This window comes from Cynocephalus volans, chromosome 16, assembly GCF_027409185.1.
Source record: "Cynocephalus volans isolate mCynVol1 chromosome 16, mCynVol1.pri, whole genome shotgun sequence".
In the NCBI taxonomy this organism is placed as follows: Eukaryota; Metazoa; Chordata; class Mammalia; order Dermoptera; family Cynocephalidae; genus Cynocephalus; species Cynocephalus volans.
Window position 1 is genome coordinate 25,573,075 of NC_084475.1, and position 23,398 is coordinate 25,596,472.

General features: G+C 46.1%; 1 pseudogene; it reads right to left on the minus strand.

Annotated features, from left to right (window-relative positions):
* Window positions 1-23,031: 23,031 nt before the first annotated feature.
* On the minus strand, window positions 23,032-23,188 carry LOC134365284 (U4 spliceosomal RNA; annotated as a pseudogene).
* Window positions 23,189-23,398: the final 210 nt, after the last annotated feature.

Here is a 23,398-nt window from a genome sequence, read left to right on the forward strand (position 1 = left end):
TATAAATAACTAGTATACATATAAATAAATATTTTAATATAAAAATAGAATAGTATATATTATTTTAATATAAATAAATAGTAATGTGAAATTAAGTTTAAAGAACTTAGAGATGTACCCCAATTGTAAGTTGTCCTTAGAATTTGCTGTAAGTCTAGAAGCAAATGCCCCACATCACATCTTGAGCTAACATATTCTCAGCCTCGCCCACTTCTACCCAGTTATTTCACATATTGGCAAGAGCTTGAGGTAGTGTCTCGGCTCTTAAACCACATGGTACAACATCTGGAAATCGAAGTACTGTGTTATTTGGGAACACTGGGGAATATTGATATTTAATTCTATTCCATGAACTTCACTAGAAACAATTTATGAGCAGAAAAGGACCATGCCCTTCATACGTAGTGTAATAAGCACAATCACAGACACGAAACTACGCAAACCTCAGCAAGAACACCTCAGCTTGAGTTTTTCTGTTAACTGTAGTTTGTCACTTGTTTGCTCTGTTAGCATTCATTAGCCTGATTCAAAACTGATCAAAAACCAGTCATTCCAGGTAACTTCCATTCATGCACCCAGTACAGACTGCAAAGTGCTGAGATCCTGGTGTCACTGCTGTCTGTTGGTGGAGTGCTGGAGACCAGCTCCGCAGGATTCGTTGGACCTGAATAGGTGGTGTGGCATCGGCGAGTAAAGAGACGGACCACAGATGTCTAGTGCAAATGTGGACATCAACCACATGAATCTTGCTTTATTTATATTTTTTACTTAACCTTTTACATGATGATTTATCATTTAATCAAAACATTTATTATTTTATCTCTATAGAAAAAGAAAAATCAGAATGTTCCAAAGCATTCGTGCTGTGATAAAAGCACCCTCTCATGCATCAATAGTTTACCCCAAAGCCTGTGGCTTGTGGCCAGGAAACTATACAATAGCAGCATGCTTGGCATTAGAGAGCGTCAGACTTTTGGTCTGAATCACAATTCTTGACCTTTTAAACTTTTTTTTTTTTTTTTTTTTTTTGTCGTTTTTTCGTGACCGGCACTCAGCCAGTGAGTGCACTGGTCATTCCCATATAGGATCCGAACCCACGGCGGGAGCGTCGCCGCGCTCCCAACGCAGCACTCTACCGAGTGCGCCACGGGCTCGGCCCTGACCTTTTAAACTTACACATAAACTTATATTCTAAATTCTTATAAAATCTTACTTATATTTAACAATTTAATATCTTATGTTTATATTTATTATTCTAATTTATGACCAAAATCACAACATATACAACACGATTTTATATAATGAAACTTGATTATAACGTTCTATTATATTTTATACTACTATTACAAACAATTATACTATAAACTAATCTAAACAAAATCTATTAATATCAAAAACCTTTTGATATATTTTTATTATTTTACCTATTCATCTTTATAGTAAAACTTTCTAATTTCTTTACCAATTGACTCTGGGAACAGTGCAAGGAACAAAGTGAAAAGTTAAATGATCCTACTCAAACTAACAGAAACTCAATACATCGTTCTTATTATTACTAGGGAAACAACATGTATGTGGCAAATCAAGTGAAACTGTGGGAGTGGGAGAAACAAAGAAATCTGTAACTGGTTGATGATCAATTAGTTGTAAACATTACTGCACTCGGACCCACCGTCTCCCTGGGGGAAGGTAAATAGAAACCTAACGTAACAGCTTCATTCCACAGGTACAAGAGCACGACCACAGCCACGATGGATCCATGCATACATCACTAACAAGGAAGATAAATGACAAAATTAAATGGAGCCAACCCATACTGGGAACATGCATCAGAAACACCTTCAGCACTGACAATGCCCTTTAAATAAACCAGTTAATTTTGATGTATTTTAACATGTCCTTTGAGAAACTCCAGGGAATTTCCCAAAGCCGTACTAAGCCAAAAGGTTATGCTGTTAATTCTGGGAAGCCTTGTCAAGCAACCAAAGGTGAACAAAGAAGAACTTCCATGGAGCTGTACCACACACATGGGACCCCCTCGTAGCCTGCAGAACAAGGGGTATCACTCAGGCTTCCATGTCATTCCCTATAGCAGGACGGCTCAAAGCAGTAGTGGACTTGGCAGGATGCCCTTCACTCCCTCCTCTTGTCCTCCTCTTCCGTGCTGGCCCTCTGGACTCTTTCCTGGCCTCTGGGCTCGTTCTGGCCTCAGTGCATTTTCACTTGCACTTGGACTGGTCCCTGGACTGGTTCTCTGTCATTTCTCAGGTCTTAGCTCCTCTGTGGGGCTGTTCCAGACCACCCAATCCTCTTGCCAGCCACCTCCAGTCGAGGACACTGTCGTGCGCCGGGCCGGGCCTGGGGGCAGCACAGACAGCAGGTGTGTAGGAGCTCTGAACGCCCAGATCTCAGCTCCTAAACACCACCCCCCCAACAGGAACCCGACAGGTTGCAACTAGGACTTCTTGTGCTAGGAACAAGTTTCTGTTTTTTTTTTTTTTTTTGTCTTTTTCGTGACCGGCACTCAGCCAGTGAGGGCACCGGCCATTCCCACATAGGATCCGAACCCGCGGGGGGAGCATCGCTGTGCTCCCAGCACCGCACTCTCCTGAGTGCGCCACAGGCTCAGCCCCTAGGAACAAGTTTCTAAACCTGCCTGAGGTTGTATCTGAAGTATATAAAGTGATCTGGAAAGAATGATGTTCATAACAGAGTGAAACACACAACATCTATTGTAAGGTAAATGCTGGACATAGGCCTATCCCCCTCCCCATGCATACCAGAGCTCCCCTCCCCCCGGGAAACTACCCCTGGCCAAGGTATTACCCAAGGAAAGGAAGGTCTCCTGTAAGACAAATGGAAGACGGTAGGAGACAGGAGCCCCGAGTCAAGGAATGAGCATGAAACTGTAGTTAGGGGCTGGCCTGTGGCTCACTCGGGAGAGTGTGGTGCTGACAACACCAAGTCAAGGGTTAAGATCCCCTTACCGGTCATCTTTAAAAAAAAAAAAAAAAAGAAACTGTAGTTAGAACACTAGTGTCAGCTACTCTGGTGCCAGGAGGGGTTAACTCATCTACTCAGCCAGGTCTGTGGGCTCTGAGTCAGGTGAGGGTCTACACATAAGCATGTGAACAACTTACACCTCTCCTTTGATCTGTTCACTGTGTAGCTGTCGTATGTACCCCATGGCAGTGCGGATTGCTAGCTGACGGGCCACCATCAGCACCTCGGGTAGTCTGATAAATCAATGTCTCTACCTATTGCACTATCGGGTGAGTGTCTTTGGAAGAGGCGAACACTATGCCATGCCCTTTCAGATTTGGGGCTCCGCCGATACATCTATGAAAATTCATGAGTCCATAATGATTCCCAGAAAAGGAAACTCTAGAAAAAAACCTAAAAGGGGGAAAATAAGCATTTATATTGTCCATGAGGAATTGCATTTCAGGGTAACCAAATAGCCCCAGTTGATGAGAAGTGGCTATGCCTTACACAACAGTGCCAGCAGCAAATATAAAGTATAATAGAATTTGAAAAGCATGATTTTGAGATCCCTCGAGCAAGGATTATCAATTGGTGTTAAATCATTGGTTAGATAGTTGGCGGATGCTGAACTCTGAATGGAGCCAAAGTCACTGCATGCAGGTGACATACTGATGCAGGGGCGACAGTAAGACAGCATGATAAAGACATCAGGTCAACCGTAATCTGACTTACTTTAAGTGATTCCATCAGATATTATGAGCTTCTCATGTGGGACAATATGAAATGCAGCTGGCCCTGGAACAAGATGGCGTGAACGGCACGGGTCCTCTCACGTGCGGATTCTTCCAATAAGTGCCATGTGGAGCCATATGTGTATTTTCTCTTCCTTACCATTTGCTTAGCACCTTCTTTTCTCTACCCTACTTAATTGTAAGAATATGGTATATAATACAAAATATGTGTTAATCAACTGTTTATGTTAACAGTAAATCTTCCAGTCAACAGTAGCTTATTAGAAGTTAAGTTTTGGGGGAGTTAAAAGTTATATGGATTTTCCACTGTGTGGGGGATCAGCCCCCCTAACCCTGTGTTATTCCAGGGTCAGCTCTACAGACAAAGGTCCTTCAAAAAGTTTATGAAAAAATGGAATTAAAAGATAATATGAATCTTACCATGAACTTTTTGAAGACCCTCCGTATTATCATTTCTGTGTTTGTATGTACATGTTCTGGTTTCTTCTGAGAGCTCTGAAGTCAGCCTGCCAGGTTCTAATCCCGATCCCCCACTTCTAGACTGGGATCTTGAGCGTTTACGCAGCCTCTCGGGGCCTCTTACAGTTTCATAAGGATCTCATGGGGATGCTTGTGAAACAGTTGGAGTGGGGTCTGGCACTTAGGACACGTAGTGAGTCAGCTACTGCTACCATAAATGCTCGATCGTTTCCCGAGTGACTGTGTACTGCGGTGACAGCAGCCGTACACAGCTAAACGTCTCCCCTCACCCGCCCCAGGCCAACCGGGGGATGCCAGACTTTCAGCAGGGGGTGACTGGAGACCATCAAAGCATCAGGGTGCTGACGCCAGGCTCCCCTCCTGTGGCCAGACCATCTGCAGGGCCTGAGCGGTCACTTGGTGTCTCTGGACCACACGTTCTTCACTGTGAGCCTGGAAGAGAAGAGGGTGGGGCTGTGGAGGGGACACACACCTGGGCAGGTCATTGTTCAGTGTGACTGTTCTAAAGCCCGGGACACCATGGACGTAAGATAAAATGTGACGGTCCTCCCCTCAGTGGGCAGCACACTGACCCCACTTTTCTTAAACTTACCAAAATGAGACTGAGGTCTGCTCTGATTCTGTTTCTTCCCATATTTAGTGAACAAATATTTGTTTACTGAATCCTTTACATTTTTTATTTTTTGTGATCATATTTCTTCCAGAATAAAAATCCCATAGTGCTCATGCCCTATAGAACCTAACCGTGCACTGCTTATTTCCTGCACTGGTGGCCCCTGTCCCCTGCTCGGCTGGCAGCTGTTCACTGCCCAAGGCAGTGCTGTCTGTTTTGTTGTGGGTGCTTCACAAGCATCTGCAGCAGCCCCGGCGCACAGTAGGTGCTGGGTAGATATCAGAAATCCTTTCTAAGTTATCAGCTTGGACACTGATTTCTACCTGTTCACTGAATGTGAACTTGCTCTTAACTTGGTGCCATAACCCGCAGTCTGGGTCTGCGGCCTGTGAAACGGGCATTTTCACCTGTCTCCATCCGAGGCGGTGTGGAGTCAGGGAAACATGGAAGCTGCTGGGAGTGTGGGTGAGAGGCCCGGCCGAGCATGTGTGGTATGTGTCACTCTGCAGGGCAGGGGTGAGGCTTCCCAGAGCTCCTGTGCCCGCCTGTGTTGCAGGCAGTGAGCGGGAGTCTTGGTGCACGGCCCTGCCTCTTTGTTGACTCAAATGGGCTCGGCTGATCCCAAAGGAGCTGCCACAGCTGGGCCCCTGCAGCCCCCTGGAGCGGGGCGGGTGGGGAAGGGCTCAGGGCGTGGAGACTGTGCCCAGCACAGCCTTGGCGAGGGACGGATGTGCCCCAGGCAGCACTGCCGCCTGCAAAGGGCTGTCACTTGCAGCGGGAGTTGCATTCAGGGAACACTAGTGAATCACCTGCCTCGTCCACCCCAAAATAGCCCGTGAGGCTCAGAAGCCAAACACCACGGCCCGGGCCACACAGCCAGGTCCAGCCCAGGGCCGTCGCCGGGAGGGACTGGCCACTGTTCCTGTCTGCCTTTGGCATCTCCGGGTCCCAAGCAGGTATTCACTGAGAGCCAGTTACGAGCCACGCACTATTCCAGGCACCTGGAAGTCACAGGTGAACAAAGCAAAGACCTCTGAGCTGGTGCGATGTGGAATGTGAGAGAAACTGCCAAAGGTCACACAGAGCATCCCCCCCTGATGGATGGAGTCGCCCTGGCCTGGGTGGGGGTCTGCGGGGGCGGTTTGGGAGCAGGGAGGGGAGGTCCTGCTCTTTAAGCATCTCTGGAGGCGTCCCTTACTTCTGTTCCCCTGGAATATTCTCCACACAGCCCTGCCCGAGCAGTACAACCTGTTCTCCAGGCGAATCCCTGCCAGTCCCTGCTCCTCAGCACGCTTATCCCAATCCCTGGCTCAAGGAATGGGGTTTCAAACACAGCAAAGAAGTGCAGGACTTTGTTGGTGGGGGAGGGGTGGCAGTCTAGTGTCCCTTACACAGGACACAGGTAACAATCAGGCAACAGTGGGGAGGACTGTTTTACCTGTAAGTGCCCACGAGTCACATGGAAAGCAATTAGACCAGCATTCGGCACCCAGTAAGAACCATCAGAGGGTTCACTGTCTCTGTTGTTATAAATAAGAATATAGTTATAAATTATTCTAAATTTATTAATCAAAAGATTCACTGCACAGAAATCTCATAGTCTTGATCAAAGAGGTCCTGCTAAGGCCTGAGACCTGTGTGTGAAAAGCGCCATGAGAGAGCGGAGCCCTCAGTGCAAACGCCCAGGACGTCGGTCAGTGGTTTAATGGGCTCCGGGGAGTGGACGGGGCCTCACGAGGAGCGGGAGAAGTGTGTGGAAACCTGCCCACGCCCTGCCCTCGCCACGGGACACTCCACGTCAGCCCGGGAGTCTGCAGAGTCTCACCAAGAAGGCCCTCACCAGGGGTGCCCTGAAGACCTGGACTTCCCGGCCTCCACAACTGGAAGAAATAAGTTTTATTTCTTTATAAATTGCCCACTTTCAGGTATTCAGTTATAAGTGACAGCAAATGGACTGATGCACAAGGCAGTGTGCCAGCTCTATATGCCAAATCCAGATTAGCTGAAGGAGCAAAGGCTAAGGCTACACGTGTGCAGAGGTCTGAGCACCCAAGTCTATCTCAGCTGGAGGGAGGGCAGCAGGCGTGGGGAGTCCGACACCTCTGTGGGGATTCACCCCATGAACCTGGTCTCCTCTGCTGCAGGCTGAGACTTACTTGTGGCTGTGAGGATTAAACAAGACAGCAGAGTGCCATTGTCCCCAGAGCTAAACGCACTTGCCAGCAATGATCTACTTTCCTCGCTTCCTCTAATGATCTGTGAAATCCTTGGAAGCTAAGCCCGGCTTTTCACAGTTTTCTTCTCAGAGCCTCTCCCTCCGCAGAGAACGACACCAGTTCTCCGTCAGTGTGATGTGGTGCCACCTTCTGTTGTAAGAAGGTTTTCTAATGATTGTGCAAAATAATGAAGACAGTTTCTAATAATCCTTACAAAGATGATTCATTAGGCCTTTGAGTAGACAGAGTGCCTGCTATGGATGGACACTCTTCTGTCTCTGGAGAGAGGACGGTGACATGAGCAGGCACCTCTGCGGTGCTGTGTGCGGGCCTGTTCTAAACGCCATTACCTGCGGAATCCTCACGATGGCTGTAGCTGTGCTTTGTCCCCAGTTCATGGACCAGGCAGCCGAGCACAGATGGTCAGACAGCTCCCCAGTTCCCCTTAGAGCCACCCCACTCCAGGCAGGCTGGACGAGCTCGCCCTTGACCTGTCCCCCGGCCTGTCCCCCGCCTGCCCCCCGCCTGCACCCGGCCTGTCACCCGCCTGCCCGCTGCCTGCCCTGGCCTGTCCCCCACCTGCCCCCGGCCTGCACCCAGCCTGTCCCCTGCCTGCCCCCCACCTGCCCCCGGCCTGTCCCCCGCCTACCCCCGGCCTGTCCCCCACCTGCCCCTGGCCTGTCCCCCACCTGCCCCCGGCCTGCACCCGGCCTGTCCCCCGCCTGCCCCCCGCCTGCACCCGGCCTGTCACCCGCCTGCCCGCTGCCTGCCCTGGCCTGTCCCCCACCTGCCCCCGGCCTGCACCCAGCCTGTCCCCTGCCTGCCCCCCACCTGCCCCCGGCCTGTCCCCCGCCTACCCCCGGCCTGTCCCCCACCTGCCCCTGGCCTGTCCCCCACCTGCCCCCGGCCTGCACCCGGCCTGTCCCCTGCCTGCCCCCCACCTGTCCCCTGCCTGCCCCCCACCTGCCCCCGGCCTGTCCCCCGCCTGCACCCGGCCTGTCACCCGCCTGCCCGCTGCCTGCCCTGGCCTGTCCCCCACCTGCCCCCGGCCTGCACCCGGCCTGTCCCCCTCCTGCCCCCGGCCTGCCCCCTGCCTGCCCGCGGTGAGCTTCATCACGCTGGGAAGGGCACGTGCTGTGCCCAGCTCACCACCCGCATCCCCACACTGTGTCCTCTCCACAGCCCTGGGGCAGGCACATTGTTGTTTCCTTTTCCGATGAGGAAGCCACGGCTCAGCGCGTCGGGGAATGGGGCCCACACCACTCGGCTCATAAGTGTGAAGCCAAAAGCTGAGGCCACGCAGGGAGACTCTGAAATCCGGACTCCGACCCCGCACGCCGCTTTGCTCTCGAGCCGCATTCACCAGAAGCAGCGCGGGTCGGAGGGACTGGACTCCGAAGCGACGGCAAGGGACCGAGCCCATCAGGGGCTCCGGGGGAGCGGCTGGCAGGCCTGCTGAGGTGGGTCCCAGCCCAGGAGGAGCTTGGGTGGGCGCGGCCTGGCGTGTGACAGGGGGAAGGTCAGGAGCCACTGAACGCCCCATAGGCCCTTCACAGGGCTGGGGAGGCCAGCCGGGGCCACCGCGGCTCCGAAAACAGGCTTCAAGCTCTTGACAGCTGCTTGCAGAGGGCCCTGAACCCCTCCGTGCCTCAGGGCTGGTTTAGAGGGTTTCTCGGTGAACGGTCAGCAGACAGGTGGTTTCTGCACTGCAGATCCGAGCACGTTCTCCGCGGAGTTTGGTAAGATTCCGAGATTGCACTTCCACCCCTCTCCTTGCCACGTGCCGTCGTCCCTCATCGGGCCTGCTCCCTGCTGTGTCTGGCCCCTGGCACAGCCAGTGGCGCTGGCCTGAGCGGGACATTCTCTCTGCCCTGGTTCCCTTCATTGCTCAAGTTACTCCTCTCCCCCTGCCCAGTCCTTGAGGGTGGCTCTTCCTCCAGATGTTGTGGTTCTTACAAGATGCACAGCCCACAGCAACAGCTGGGAGGGAGCTTCCAGATCAGCACCTCCAGCCCCGTCCTCTGGTCCTAGCGCTGTTTTGATCTCCAGTTGCTGCCCGGGCATTGCTGTTTCAAGCTTTCCTCTCCTATTGGAATCCACACTGGGCCACGTGCCCGGTGGTACCTATTCCAGCCTTAGAAGTTGGTTTAGGGCAACCGGACCTGACAAACTGATGATCATTTAAAAATGCACAACTCAAAAAATAAAAAATAAAAAAATAAAAATGTACAACTCATATGATCCAACATTTCACTTCTAGAACTCCGTCTTGTATCAATACTCATGCAAATCCTAAACACACCTGTACAAAGATTTATATCATTCATTCATTATAGCATTAATAAAAGAAAAACATTAAGGCAGCTTACAGGGGAAATAGTGAATTATATGGTACATTTACACCACCAGAGAGTAAACTGCAGTTAGAAGAACAAGGCACATCTGTAAGAACTGATATAAAAGAATTTTGCAAAATACATATGAAAAAAAGTACAAAACAATGTCTGTCCTATAATCCCATTTGTGAGTGTGTTTGGGAGAAAGTATGTATATGAATATAAATCAAAGCTTAAAACAGGGCTACCAAATTAAAGTCTTTTGGACTAAACTGAAAGCCACATGACAGGTACAAGAGCCTACAAAGAGATGCCAAGGCCTCATTTTAGACTGTGAAATTGCAAAGGGCCGGCTGGTGGCTCACTTGGAGAGTGCGGGGCCGATAACACCAAGGCCATGGGTTCGGATCCCTATGTAGGGATGGCCGGTTGGCTCACTTGGGAGAGTGTGGTGCTGACAACACCAAGTCAAGGGTTAAGATCCCCTTACTGGTCATCTTTAAAAAAAAAAGTGTGAAATTGCAAAAATGTAAGAACTAATCTCCTGTTATGTCTCTATGGCTGTGAAGGAAGCTGATGTAAGAAGAAACCTGGACCTGCAAGGCTTTCTTTTGTGGCTAGACCAGCAGAACATAAGCAAAAGTCCCGAGGCATTCCCTTAAGGCCTCTGCATTGTATTCTAAGAACCACGGGAAGCCCTGGGGAGGTTTTGAATAGAGGAGGATGGATACCTCAAAGGTCAGACAGGACCTGGGACACCAGGTGGAAGGCTTTTCAGGAGCCCAGACCAGGGTGAAGCGTTTGTGGTTCTCAGGGGCGTTCAAGTACCGAAGTCAAGAAGGAGGCCCAAGTTAGTTCAGATGTGGCCTCAGAAGCCAAACTGGAGCTAGAAATGTGAGCTGACAGATTAGACAGGTGGAGTGACCAGGAGAAAGCCACCCAGGATTAATTAGAAGAGCCGCCACATTTCATTATGAGGATTAAATGAGGTCGCATAGTTAACACCCAAAGAGTGCCTGGAATACAGCGGGCACTCAATACACGCTTGTCTCCTTCCCCTGAAGAAACACTTGCCAAAAGAGCTAATTGTCAACAATTAATCCCATCCCAGACTGACCTTCAAGGGTAAACATGCAGATAGTGTCATTGGCTATTTTGGCTGTTTCACGCGCCGCGTACTCGCTGAGTTCCACGGAGAAAACAGGAACAGGACTGCCAGGCTGGAGTGTCTTTCCTGTTTTCAGGGAAGGAAATTGCACTCTCTGTACCCACTGTGTAAGCCGTGGGTGGTCACTGTGCTGCCCCGGGCCTGCTCTCTGGTGTCCCACGGAGAGCCAGGCTGCAGATTTGCTCCCAGCTCCCCAGCGAGGATGCTCTGTGGCTTGTGAGCACGTGCAGGTCCTGCTGCTGGGGCTGGGGAAACCTGTGAAAGGGTCGTCTTGTTTGTTTCCATCTCTCACTCGTCCCCCAACCCGATCTGTCCTGCTCTAGGGTAGATCTCGAAAGGACAGGCAATAGGAACTTCTGAATTTTCAGCTGGGGGCGGGGAGAGAAGATCAATCTCTAGTAACTACTAAGGGACACTTCTGGTTTGGAAATTTGCTGAAGAGGAGCTTTCTAGCTATTCCAGTCCTATTGCGCCCCTTTCTTCAATGGTAAAAATCTATATACCTTTTCTGAGGAAGATCTGGCTTATGAGTACTTTTTGTGTTACTGAAGCTTATTGACTAGAGAATTTTGGATGCCAGTCTGAGGGTGAGTGAAAGTGCAGCACAGTAACGTGGTCCTGGTGTTTGGCTTTGACAGTTGGGAGCTGTCGTGAGGACACCGGGAGAGGAGCGAGTCTGCGGGAGGAGCCCCAGGGCTGGCCTGGCATTGCCAGCACTGAGATGCCATTAGCCTCCCAAGTGGGGACGTCGAGGAGGCCACTGAATTTACAAGGCTGGAGCTGCAGTGAAGTCCGAGCTGAAGAGAGAAATTTTGTACTGGGCTCAGTTGGTTGAAGTGTGGTGCTGATAACACCAAGGTCAAGGGTGTGGGTTCTCATACCGGCCAGACACTAAAAAGAAAAAAAAAAAAAAAAGACATTTAGTCCTTATCATTTAAATCAAGGACCACGGGCCCCTCGGGCAGTCTGGCAAGCCTACAGCCCTCTCCTCTAAATGATGCTTTTAAGTGTAAAAAATAAAATACGAAAGATTACAAAAGAAAACCATGTTAAAATGTAACTAGATATTAAAAAATTAGGATACATTAAAAAAAGAAGGAAAAAATTGTGATACATTAGTATAATATGCTCCTGTATTATTACATTAAATAACAGAGCTGGTATGTCTAGTAACTACCATAATCTCAAAGTAGTAAAAAATAAGTGATATTTTTAGACATCTGAAACAACTGTAATTTCTATTGGTGACAAAGCCACTTTTGTCTATTGGCGAAGCAATACCAGCTACTTTATTCATGAATAAAAGAAATACTAACGTTCAGTTAGAGATTAGTGAAAATAGAATATTTCCCCCATCCATGTTTATGGGTCCCCTGAATGGTATTTAAAGCTATAAAACATGGTGGAATCTACTAGGACACAGGCCAATAACAAAGGTTCCTGGGACTAATCTCTGGGATGTTCTGACAGTAGGAGGTGGAGGAGCTCGAAAGAGACGGAGAGGCACAGGCAGAGCAGAGGAGCCAGGACAGGACGACATCTGAGGGGAAGGTCCAGGACCTGCAGTGCTCATAGCATCTCCCCCAAATCGATTATGTGTTCCAACAAACAGATTCCTCTTTACCGGACTGTTTCCTCGTTCCTTTGCTCATTTGTTTGTTCATTCATCCGTTCATTCATCCAATCAGCTGGTAATATTTTTCAATCAATAATGTATCAAGCATGGTGTGCTGGGGCTGGAAATGCCGCACAGAAGTAATGACCCCGTACTCTGTGCTGGGCACTGCATACTCACGAATTTAATCCTTCCAGAAAACCTAGCGTACTTATATTATCATCATTTCCACTCAGTACATGAAGTCGGGGGTGAGAAGTTAAATAGTTGATCCACAGAAAGGGATGGAGCCTGGATGTGGACCTGGCCCCGAGTCCCAGATCTCAAAACAAAGGCCCTGCCCTGCTGTGCTTTACATTTTGGGGAGTCAGCCTATCAGTGAATGCTCAGTAGTACCTCAGTTCTTTAAAAAATAACAATGAAATCAAAATCTCAGATTCTCCCTTGACCCGACACCTCCCCTGCTTTATTTCAATGCCGTCCTCGGCCTCCTCTGTCTGCCTTCGTTCTCTCCCTCGTCCAGGACAAGCAGGCTCTGCCACCCCCGCTTCTCGAAGCTGCTCCTGCAGGAGCCCGAGACCTCCGTGCTGCCGAGCCCAGGGCCCCTGTGCACAGCAGTCCTCAAGCTCCGGGCTGCGTCAGCATCATCTAAGTGTTTTGTTAACAGAGAGAAGACCAGGAAGATGGCTGGGCCCATCCCAGACATTCTGGGTCAGAGGGGGTGTTCGGGGCACCCACGCCCCACGGTGTTTTAAATAAATTGCTCTCTGGGGCTGGCCGGTTAGATCAGTTAGTTAGAGCTCAGAGTTATAAATAAATTGCACAGTGATTTGAGTTTGGTACAGACCAAAGTTTGGCTTTGATTTGTTTTGTTTTGTTTTTTGGCAGCTGACCAGCACGGAGATCCAAACTCGTGACCTTGGTGTGTTTGACTTTGATTACAAAAATTAGTTTTTTTGTAGATTTTTTAGATTTCATAGATTTTTTAAAAATCGAAGTTGTAAAATTTAAAATTTAAAAATGACTTTTAAGATAGAAAAGAACAAATACGAGTATAATAAATAGGCCCATTATATTATGCTACAAAGTGCTGAGTGCAGAGTAAGGGGTGTGGGGATGCTGGGGGCTGCAGGGCTGAGACCGGATTCACAGGGTGGGCTCACCTGCAGCCCTGAGCGGGCATCTGTGGCCGAGGCCCTGGGAAAGCTACTGAAAACGCCCTAAGGCAGGAGCACAAAGCTGTGTTAGGCGGCCCGGTTGGAGGAGCTGCAGAGAGGGGTGGAAGATGAAGTCAGAAGGATGGAGATGAGGGGGGCCCTGCAGGCAGGGCGTGACCAGATTTCCATGTTGACAGCATCACTGTCGCGGGTGGCCGTATGGAGAGCGGCCTGACTGAACCATCTCTTCTGAGCAGCTGTGCTGCCGGGGCCGCCTCTGCTTCTGATCAGCTTCAGCAAACCTAATGAGTTCTAAGCCCTGGCCCAGTCTTGCCGGCTATGGGTGAAGTCAGATCTTTGTTTTCTCCTAGTAGCCCCCACTTATCTTTATTTTTGTCCATGTCGCCCTCAGCTTTCAACTTGGCTTTGCTGGTGGTTCAGTCAGGGCTTGTCACTGTAGAATACTTGTCATTCTAGTTAGTTACGGTACATCTGTTTCTTATGAAAAATGAGTTTTACACATCTTTAAACCTTTGCAAATGTGATTTTTCCCCATGTTTGTTTTCTTCCACCCCTGTAAACCTGATAAATGCTATAGAAAACTGCGTTCTGACAGTATAATTAAGGCATACTTGCATTGTATTTTCTTACCCTCTGTCACTCGAAGAGGAAGCAAAATAGAATTTACGCAGCTGGAAGAACAAGGTGCCAGTGATTTATTTATTATGCCAGGCTGGAGGAGGGTATTATTATTTATTGAAATAAAATGCACAGATGGTAAATAGTCTTCCACTCAGAACCTGGTTAGTATTACGTGCCTGGAAATGTGGGGTAGTGACCAGTAGAGCCCAGGAGAGTGCTCTTATTTCAAATGCAAGGGGTCAAGTGTCAGAGGGAAATGATTATGTTAGAAAAGAGAAAGCGCGCCCTGACTCAGAACAGACTGGGTGCTGAGCTCTCTGTCTAGGCCCGGGAGCTAGCGTCCTGTCTGAAAGGACGAGTCGACACCAGTTGACGATCCACCGGAGAGAGCTCGTTTATTAGGTGGCACACACACATATATATATGGCTTTTAGGGAAGGCTGATTGGCTTAAAATACAATCCCTACTTAGCATACTGCATGGGGCTTGGGGTGAGCTGATTGGTGTGCGATTCGCACTGGTGGGAAGGAGAGTACGGAAGAGAAGGGCAACCAGCGCCATGATGGGGTGTGGCCGAGAAGGGCTTATGTGATCAGGGTGTGATCCCTTGGGGCATTTGGGTTCTTACACTGTCCATGGAGTCACGGCTGAATCCTAACCATGTCCTTCTCAGTCTTCTGCAGTCCTCTGCTGCCTTTGCAGACTGATTTTGGAAGGCTGTGTACCCTTCAAGCACTTTGGAATTCCCTTAACACGTCTCTGTACTGTCTCCAAATTGTTGCCTTTACCTGAGTCTCCAATTTTGTAAAACTTGCTTGTCTTTGAGGGCATGTGGTGTACTGAGTCGGTCCCTTCAGTGTGTTTCCGTAGTACGTTGTAGATAAGAGCGTTCACTTACAGGACATCCACAGCCCACCAGGTCCCGTAGCACGCCCTTCACATGCATGTTTCAGTCCTTCCTCTCATTAACCGTATAAGCATGGTTCTTACCTCATTTTCTAGATGAGAAGAGTGAAGCCCAGAGAAATTAGGTCATGTGCCCATGTTGACACAGAATGACTGTGAGCCAAGCTCCTATCCCCTGTGGGAAGGGTTCCAGTCATATCATGACTTGCACTACTGTTCATTGTTTACAGGTCTGTTTCCTCCATTTGGTTATAACCTTGAAAAATCGGACAATGTCATGTTTGTCTTTATGTTCTCTGTAGCCCCTGGCACAGCCCCTTACACATAACAGGGGTGCAAAAGCGGCAATGGAGCGAATGGTACTTGGGATGCCTGACACTCGCACTTCGAGTTTCCAAGGTTGTTCACACCCCCCAACAATGGAGGATATGTGAATAAGAATTGTGAGAGCAATTAATGGAAAGCACAAATTTGTCAGGAAAAACTTCTTTTTCAGATTGGTTCTGAGTCCAAGTCACAGGGCAAGAGACGAAGGAAACTCTTCTGGGTGGGGGAGGTACCCCAGGAAGGGGTTGTCTTACGTCTGATTCAAAGCAGAGACCTTTACTCCTGAAGTCCTGTTCTCATGGGGCTGACATCCAAATCCCTGTTTACAGATTAAAATGCTGCTAATGCCGGCATGCAGCTGCAAATATGTCGCCTGGAGATAGTATGCATTGCTCATCCAGTGTCAGGCTGCACTGAAACCCCATCTGGGAAGGCCTTTCTGATCAAGGATCAGCAGAAGGCGGGGACAGCTGGAGGTGACATTTGCATCGTGCATTGATAAACAGTAGTTGTCTTCAGGTATTGGAGGGACCACTTCTAATGTAACTCCCATCCTAACTTTGTTAGAAAGTCATCTCTGCTTTCCTTCATAGGAACATGTACCTATGTGTACGTACCCTTGGACGATATATTCTTTTGCTTGTTTTACTTGTTTTTGTGCTTTACAAGAATTGTGTCACACTGTGTGTATTCTTCTGAAGCTTGTTAATTTGCTTTATTTTCTCAACATTATTTCCTAAGATCCAATTCATCCATGTTAAAGTTTGCAGCTATGGTTCAATTATTTTTTTTGCTGTATACTGTATTCTATTGTATCAAAATATCATCTCCAGTGTTCCATTGGTGGACATTTGAATTGTTTCAGTTCTTTCTTTTTTCTTTTTTTTGCTTTCACTTTTTTTTCCCTCTCCTCACTTTTTTTATTGTGGTAAAATATAAGTAACATGGAGTTTGCCATATGATGCGTTTTCAAACACACAATTCCATGGCATTCACAATGCTGTGACCACCATCTCTATCTATTTCCAAAACTTTTTTGTCATCCTAAACATAAAGTCTGTACCCATTAGGCAATGACTTCCCTTTATTCCTTCCTCTCGAATATTTGTCACCTCTTCCTGTTGGGAACATTCAAAATACTCTCAGCTAACTACCTGAAAGTTATACAGTAATTTGTTGTTAACTGTAGTCTCCCTATATTGCTACAGAACACTAGATCGTATTCTTCCTGTCTCTACAGTTTTGTATCAATTGACCACCCCCTCCCCATCATGCTCTCCCACCCCCTGACCAGTCTCTAGCACCCACTATTCTACGCTCTACTTCTATGAGATCAACTTTTTTAACTCCCACATATGAGCGAGACCATACGATATTTCTCCTTCTGTGCCTGGCTGATTTCACGCACAATTTTCTCTGGGCTCATCCATGTTATTGTGAATGACAGAATTTCATCCCTTTTTTAAGGCTGAGTAGTATTCCATGGAGCATATTTACCACATTCTCTTTATCCAGTCATCTGTTGATGGACATTTAGGTTGGCTCCATGTCTTGGCTATTGCAAATAGAGCTGCGATAAACATGGGAGTGCAGGTGTCCCTTGACATGTTGATTATTTTTTCCTTTGGTTATACACCCAGTGGTGGGATTGCTGGCTCATATGGCAGTTCTATCTGTAGATTTTTGAGAAACCACTATACTGTTTTCCATAATGGCTGCACCAATGTTCCAATTCTTTAAAAAATGAGCAATGCTGCTGAGAACATTCACGTAGTCGTGGTGTACAAGTCTTTTTATACATTGCAGGATTTGATTTGCCAGTATTTTGTGGAGGACTTTTGCATCTGTGTTCATGAGAGATATTGTCCTGTAGTTTTCTTTGTAATGTCTTTGTTTTTACCAGTAGGTAATGCTGGCCTCACAGAATGAGTTTGAAAGTATTCCCTCTGCTTCTAATTTCTGAAAGAGAAGGTAGATAATTGGTATAATTTTTCCTTAAATGTTTGGTATAATTCACCAGTGAACCTATCTGATGCTTTCTGTTTCAGAAAGTTATTATTGATTCAATTTCTTTAATAGGTATAGGCCTATTCAGTAGTATTTTTCTTCTTTTGTGAGTTTTGACAGATTGTGTCTTTCAAATAATTGGTTTATTTCTTCTAGGTTATCATAGAGTTATTCATAGCATTGTTTTACTATCTGTTTTTTTTTTTCTTTGGTGGCTGGCCTGTATGGGAACCCTTGACTTTGGTGTTACAAGGCTGTGCTCCAACCAACCAGCTAACCAGCTAGCCTTGTTTTGTTATTCTTTTAATGCCCATGGGATCTGTAGTGATGTCCCCTCTCTCATTCTGATGAGTAATTTGTGCCCTTTCTCTTTTTTTCCTAATTAGCCTGGTAAAGCCTTGTTAATTTTATCAATGTTTTCAAAATATCAGCTTTGATTTCATTATTTTTATTTATTGCTTTCTGCTTTAATTTGTATTATTTCTTTTCTGTTTTCTTTGAATTTAATTTTCTCTTTTTTCCTAGTTTTCTGTTTGAAGTTTAGATTATTGATTTTAGATCATTCTTCCTTCCTAATATAGGCATTTAATATTGTAAATTTCCCTCTAAGTATTGCTTTCACACATCCCATAAATTTTGATAAGTTGTGTTTTCATTTTTATGTAGTTCAAAATACTTTAAAATTTCTTTGAAAATTTCTCTTTTGAGACTCTATTTAAAAGTATTTAGTTTATCCAGCTGCCAAGAAGAAAAAAGAAAAAAAAAATAGAGTGAAGCCCTGCTTCCTCAGCTCGTCCCTCAATAAACCAAAACTGTGTCACTTAGTTTCCAAGGATTTTGGAATTTTCCAGCTATCTTTCTGTTGCTGATTTCTAGTTTTATTGTATTGGGGTCTGAGAGCAGATATTGTATTATATCTCTTCTTTTAAATTTGTTAGGGTGTGTTTTATGGCCCGGAATGTGGTCTATCTTGGTGAGTATTCCATGTGAGCTTGGGAAGAATGTGTGTTCTGCTGTTCTTGGTTGAAATAGTCCACAGATATTTATTGTATTCAGTTGATTCATGGTATTGTTGAGTTTAACTGTTCTTTTTGATATTTCTGCTTGCTAGGTCCGCCCATTTTTTATAGGGAGGTGTTGAATTCTCCAACTATAATAGTGGATTCATCCATTTTTCCTCGCCATTTTGTCAGTTTTTGCCTCATGTATTTTTATGCTCTGTCATTAGGCACATACATGTTAAGGACTGTTGTTTTCTTGGAGGACTGATCCTTTCATCATTATGTAAAGTCCCTCTTTATCCCTAATAATAATTCTTGTTTTTTAAAAAAGTTTATTTATTTATTAACATTATTGGTTTCTTACATTCTAAGATGATGTTGCAGAGCAGTTGGGGGGGAGGGGGAGAGAAGAAGGGGAAGGAAATAGGGTGGGAGAAGGAGGAAGGGGGGTGTGGTTGAGGCCTGTGGGCCCCCCCTCATTCCTGCAGGGGAGATCAGGGGGCTTCTAGCAGTGGCTTTGTGTTTGCTGGGCTGGATACAGATGTCAGGGGTATGTGGCTGAAGCCCTTGGCCCCCCACCACCCTGGATTGGGAGACCAGAGGACTTCCAGTGGTGGCTCAGTGGTCATTGCTGGGCTGGCTCTGGGTGTCAGGAGGGCAAAGCTGAAGCCTTCAGTCCCCCACTGCCCAGGCTTGGGAGCCCAGGGTGCTTCCTGTGGCAGCTCGGTGGTCATCACTGGGCTGGTTGTGGATGTTGGGGGGACATGGCCAAGGTCTCCATCCCTTCTCTGGCTTGGGATCCCAGGGGGCTTCCAGTCCTTCTGGGTTTTATAGATGTTCTTTGGTGATGTGAGACTGTTACTAGTTAATATCAAACTTTGTCTCTGGTTGTGGCTACTTTGTTTTTTCTTTCAGTTTTGTGTTGGATTATTTGCTGTTCCCACCACTTAAACTCTGCACTGGAACTAATTTGTTGTCCTTTGGTTACTTCTAAGATGGGGGAACTTCCTGTGGGGACCAGCACTTGAACCCTGTAGTTGAACTAAATTTCTTCATTGCTGCTCATTCTCTGGGGAAGGCTTTTTGTGCAGCTCAGGTTTTAATGGTTGACTTCTGGGTCTTGTGAGTTCTGGAACACTCATGGAAACTCTGATCTGGGCCTGAGTCTTTTCATCAAACTGTACCCCATGCAATTCTATATTCTCTCTGAGTGGGAATATAGTCTCCTCTGAGTGGTCCTGTGCTGAGCCCCCATGTTCTCCTGGTGGGCCCGTCTACCCCACTGCCCATGATCCAAACACTTCCCATGGGATGGACCACGTGCCAGTCCCTTGTGATGACGCACCAGCCTCTGAGTGGCTCCTTTTTTCAGTTGTCTGTGGCTCCTCGCTGCTATGTGGGTCCACGGAAACCCTGTTAGTGGTCTTGCTGGCCTGGGGACCACCAAGGCCCTCTTCTCCCCTGCAGCCTCCAAGCAACTGCATCCAAAGGGCACGGCTGTGGCTTTTGCCATCTCCTGCTCTGTGCGCTCACCAGGGCCAGCCTTGAAGTGTCCGGGATTCGAAATGGTAGGAGGGGTTCTTTCTTTCTCTCATCGTGGCTTCTGCCACCTTCATGCTCTGTGGGTCTCTCCTCTTCCCTGAGCTCTAGTGGCCCCAGCTTGGCTGTTGTAGCTTTTTAACATTAGTAAATTGGCTGATTGTGGGAGAGAGTGACGCTGGGGACCGTCTATTCTGCCATCTTAACTGGAAGCCCCCTAATAACTTTCCTTGCTCTGAATTCTGCTGTGTTTGAAATTAATAGAGCTAGTCCCACTTTCTTTTGGTTAGTATTAGCATGGTATACCTATCTCTATTCTTTTACTTTTAATTTATGTGTCTTTATATTTAAAGCAGGTTTTTTGTAAACAACATGTACTTTTTGATACACTCTAACAATCTCTGTCTTTTAATTAGTTTATTTAGATAACTGATATTCACAGTGATTATTGATATAGTTGGGTTAATATCTACTGTAGTAGTTGTTGTTTTCTATTTGTGCCTCATCCTTGTTCCTACTGTTGTCTTCCACTCTTTTTCTGCCTTTTATGGTTTTAATTGAGCATTTTATATGATTCCATTTTTTCTCTTTGAGCATATCAGTTGCACTTCTTTCTTTTTTTCCTTATTTATTTATACTACTACTACTAATAATAATTATTTTTTAAAAAAGATGACTGGTAAGGGGATCTTAACCCTTGACCTGGTGTTGTCAGCACCACGATCTCCCGAGTGAGCCATGGGCCGGCCCGTGCACTTCTTTTTTTAAAAAAGTTATTTTTAGCGGATGTCCTAGAGTTTTCAATACATATTTACAACCAATCCAAGGCTTCTTTCAAAAAAGTCACCTGCCTGTTGACCTCAGGTGCTCTGCCATAGACTCTGTGGCACTGGTGCCTGCAGTGACTGTGGGAGCTGCAGGGAGGGTGCTGGGACACCCCAGAAGCCGAGAAATGGACTCAGTGGCCTTTGAAGATGTGATTGAGAACTTCACCCTGGAGAGTGGGCTATGCTGGATCTTTCCCAGAAAAAAACTTTGCAGAGATGTCATGGGGGAAATCTGTACAAACTTGGCTTCTATAGGAAAGAAATGGGGACCCCAAAATGAAGATTGGTACAAAAATCACGGGAAAAATCTAAGGTAAGCAATCATGCTGTAGACAGAGTCAGGGAAAGTAAAGAAAGTCGTCACTGTGGAGAAACTTCCAGCCACACACCAAATCTTCTTTTTAGGTGGCTATCCTGTGGGGGATCTGAACCTTTAACCTTGGTATTATAACACCGCACTCTAACCAGCTGCGCTAACTGGACAGCCCCTCCAAATCTTAATCTGAATGAGAAAAATTCCTCCTGGGGTAAAACCATGTGAATGTAGTTTGTGTAAAAGAGTTGGCATGTGTCGCTCATCCCTTAATAGGCACATCCCATCTCACGCTGGACCCACGTGGAAGTCAGGAATACGGAGAGAAGCCCAATACACATAAGCGGTGTGGCAAAGCCTCCGTCACCTCCGCTCCTTTCAAATTCATGGAAGGACTCACACTGGAGAGAAACCCGATGAATGTAAAGAATGTGGGAACACCTTCGTTTCTCTCACAAGTGTTCAAAGACACAAGATAACACCCACTGGAGACGGGCCGTGTAAGTGGAAGGTATGTGGGAAAGCCTTTGACTGTCCCAGTTCCTTCTGAATGCATGGAAGGACTCACGCTAGAAAGAAATTCCATGAATGTAAACGATGTGGAAAAGTTTTCAGTTGTTCTAATTCCTTTCGAAAGCATGAAAAACTCATACTAGATAAAAGTCCTAAATCTGAGGAATGTGGAAAAGCCATCAGTTGGCCCATATATTGACAAAAACATGTGCAAATGCACACTGGATAGAAACACCATTAGTTTTAAAAATACAGGAAAGTTTAAATGTTTATCAGCCACTCTAAAAGTCATGTGAAAGTTCTTACTGCAGTGAAATCCTACAAACAGCATAAATGTGAAAAGCTTGATGGAAATTAATTCATGTATAATGCTCTAAAAAATTTACAACATGAAACAAATATTATAGAAATAATAAATATATTATGTTTATTAGTGGCTTATTTCTTAACATGGATTTATGGATTACAGATTTCTTCTTTTACAAAGTAACAGTGAGGTGAGATGGTTCTGTAAGTACTCTGTAAGCAACAGTAGGTGAGTTTAAGAGCTAGTTTTATTTTTAGGTTAGTTAATAAAATTTTTCTCTTTCCAAAAAACCCCCAAACCACTCTACTGCTCCACAGGTGATGTGAGTATCTTATAATAACAAAATTATCCTGTTCAGTTCCGTGTACCAGCCAGCTGCAAAACAAAACAAAAAAACAAAATTATTCCAATTTCTTCCTCTGTCCCTTGTATCAGGGCTGTCATCTATTTAGCTTGTACAAAAGCGTACATGATCAAATTCATTGTCATCATTATTTTGAAGAAACTGTTATCTGTTAGATCAATTAAGAGTAAGAAAAACAGGGGGGAGAAGTGGCGGATTGATGGGTACAAAAGTACGCTGTCCACCCTAAGTGAGTCACTGTGCCGTACGTGGTGTATTGAAACAACACACCGAGGCTGGTGGGGAGCTCAGTCGGTTAGAGCACAGCTTCATAACACCGAGGTTGTGGTTTGGGATCCCCTTACCAACAGCCACAAAAAATAAAAACAACAAAAAAAGAAAACAACAACAAAAACCACACTGTACCCCACAAAAATAAATACAAATACAATAAAAAAATGAGAAAAATGAAAGTTTTCATTCTATCTTCACTTATTCCTTTTTTATGTAGATCCAGTTTTCTGAACTATATAATTTTCCTTCTCTATAAAGAACTTTTTAAAACATTTCTTGCAAGACAGGTCTATTGGTCACATAATCCCTCAATTTTTGTTTGTCTGAGAAAGTCTTTATTTCTCATTTACTTTTGAAGTATAGTTTCACAGGGTACAGAATTCTAGGCTGGTGTGTATTTTTTCTCTCAACACTTATTTTCTTTTTTTTTAAAGATGACCGGTGAGGGGATTTTAACCCTTGACTTGGTGTTGTCAGCACCACGCTCACCCAGTAAGCTAACCGGCCATCCCTATATAGTGATCCGAACCTGTGGCCTTGGTGTTGTCAGCACCACACTCTCCCGAGTGGGCCACGGGCCGGCCCCTTCTCTCAACACTTTAAATAGTTCATTCTTTTCTTGCTTGAATGCTGTCTGAGGAGAAGGCAGATATAATTCCTTCTTTCTTCCTTTTTTAAAAAAAAATTCAGTCTTTGTAGAGACCATCAAAAATTGCCAATGCCAACTGTAATGCCAACTAGATTGCAAGTCATCATGGTGGGGCAGGTGGTGGGAAAAGTTTCCAATCAGCAATAATCGCTGCACAGATATACCTTGGTGGCTGTGACACTGCCACTGTGCAGAGCTCGAAGTAATTCTTATCTTGCACCTTGATAGGTAGGGTGTTTTCTCCCTTTGTCTCTGTTAGGATTTTTTTTTAGCTTCAATTTTCTGTAGTTTGAATATGATAGATCTAAGTGCAATTTTTTGGCATTTATCCTGCTTGGTGTTCCTTGAGATTTCTGGATCTGTGGTTTGGTGTCTGACTAATTTTGGGGAAATTCTCAGTATTACTTT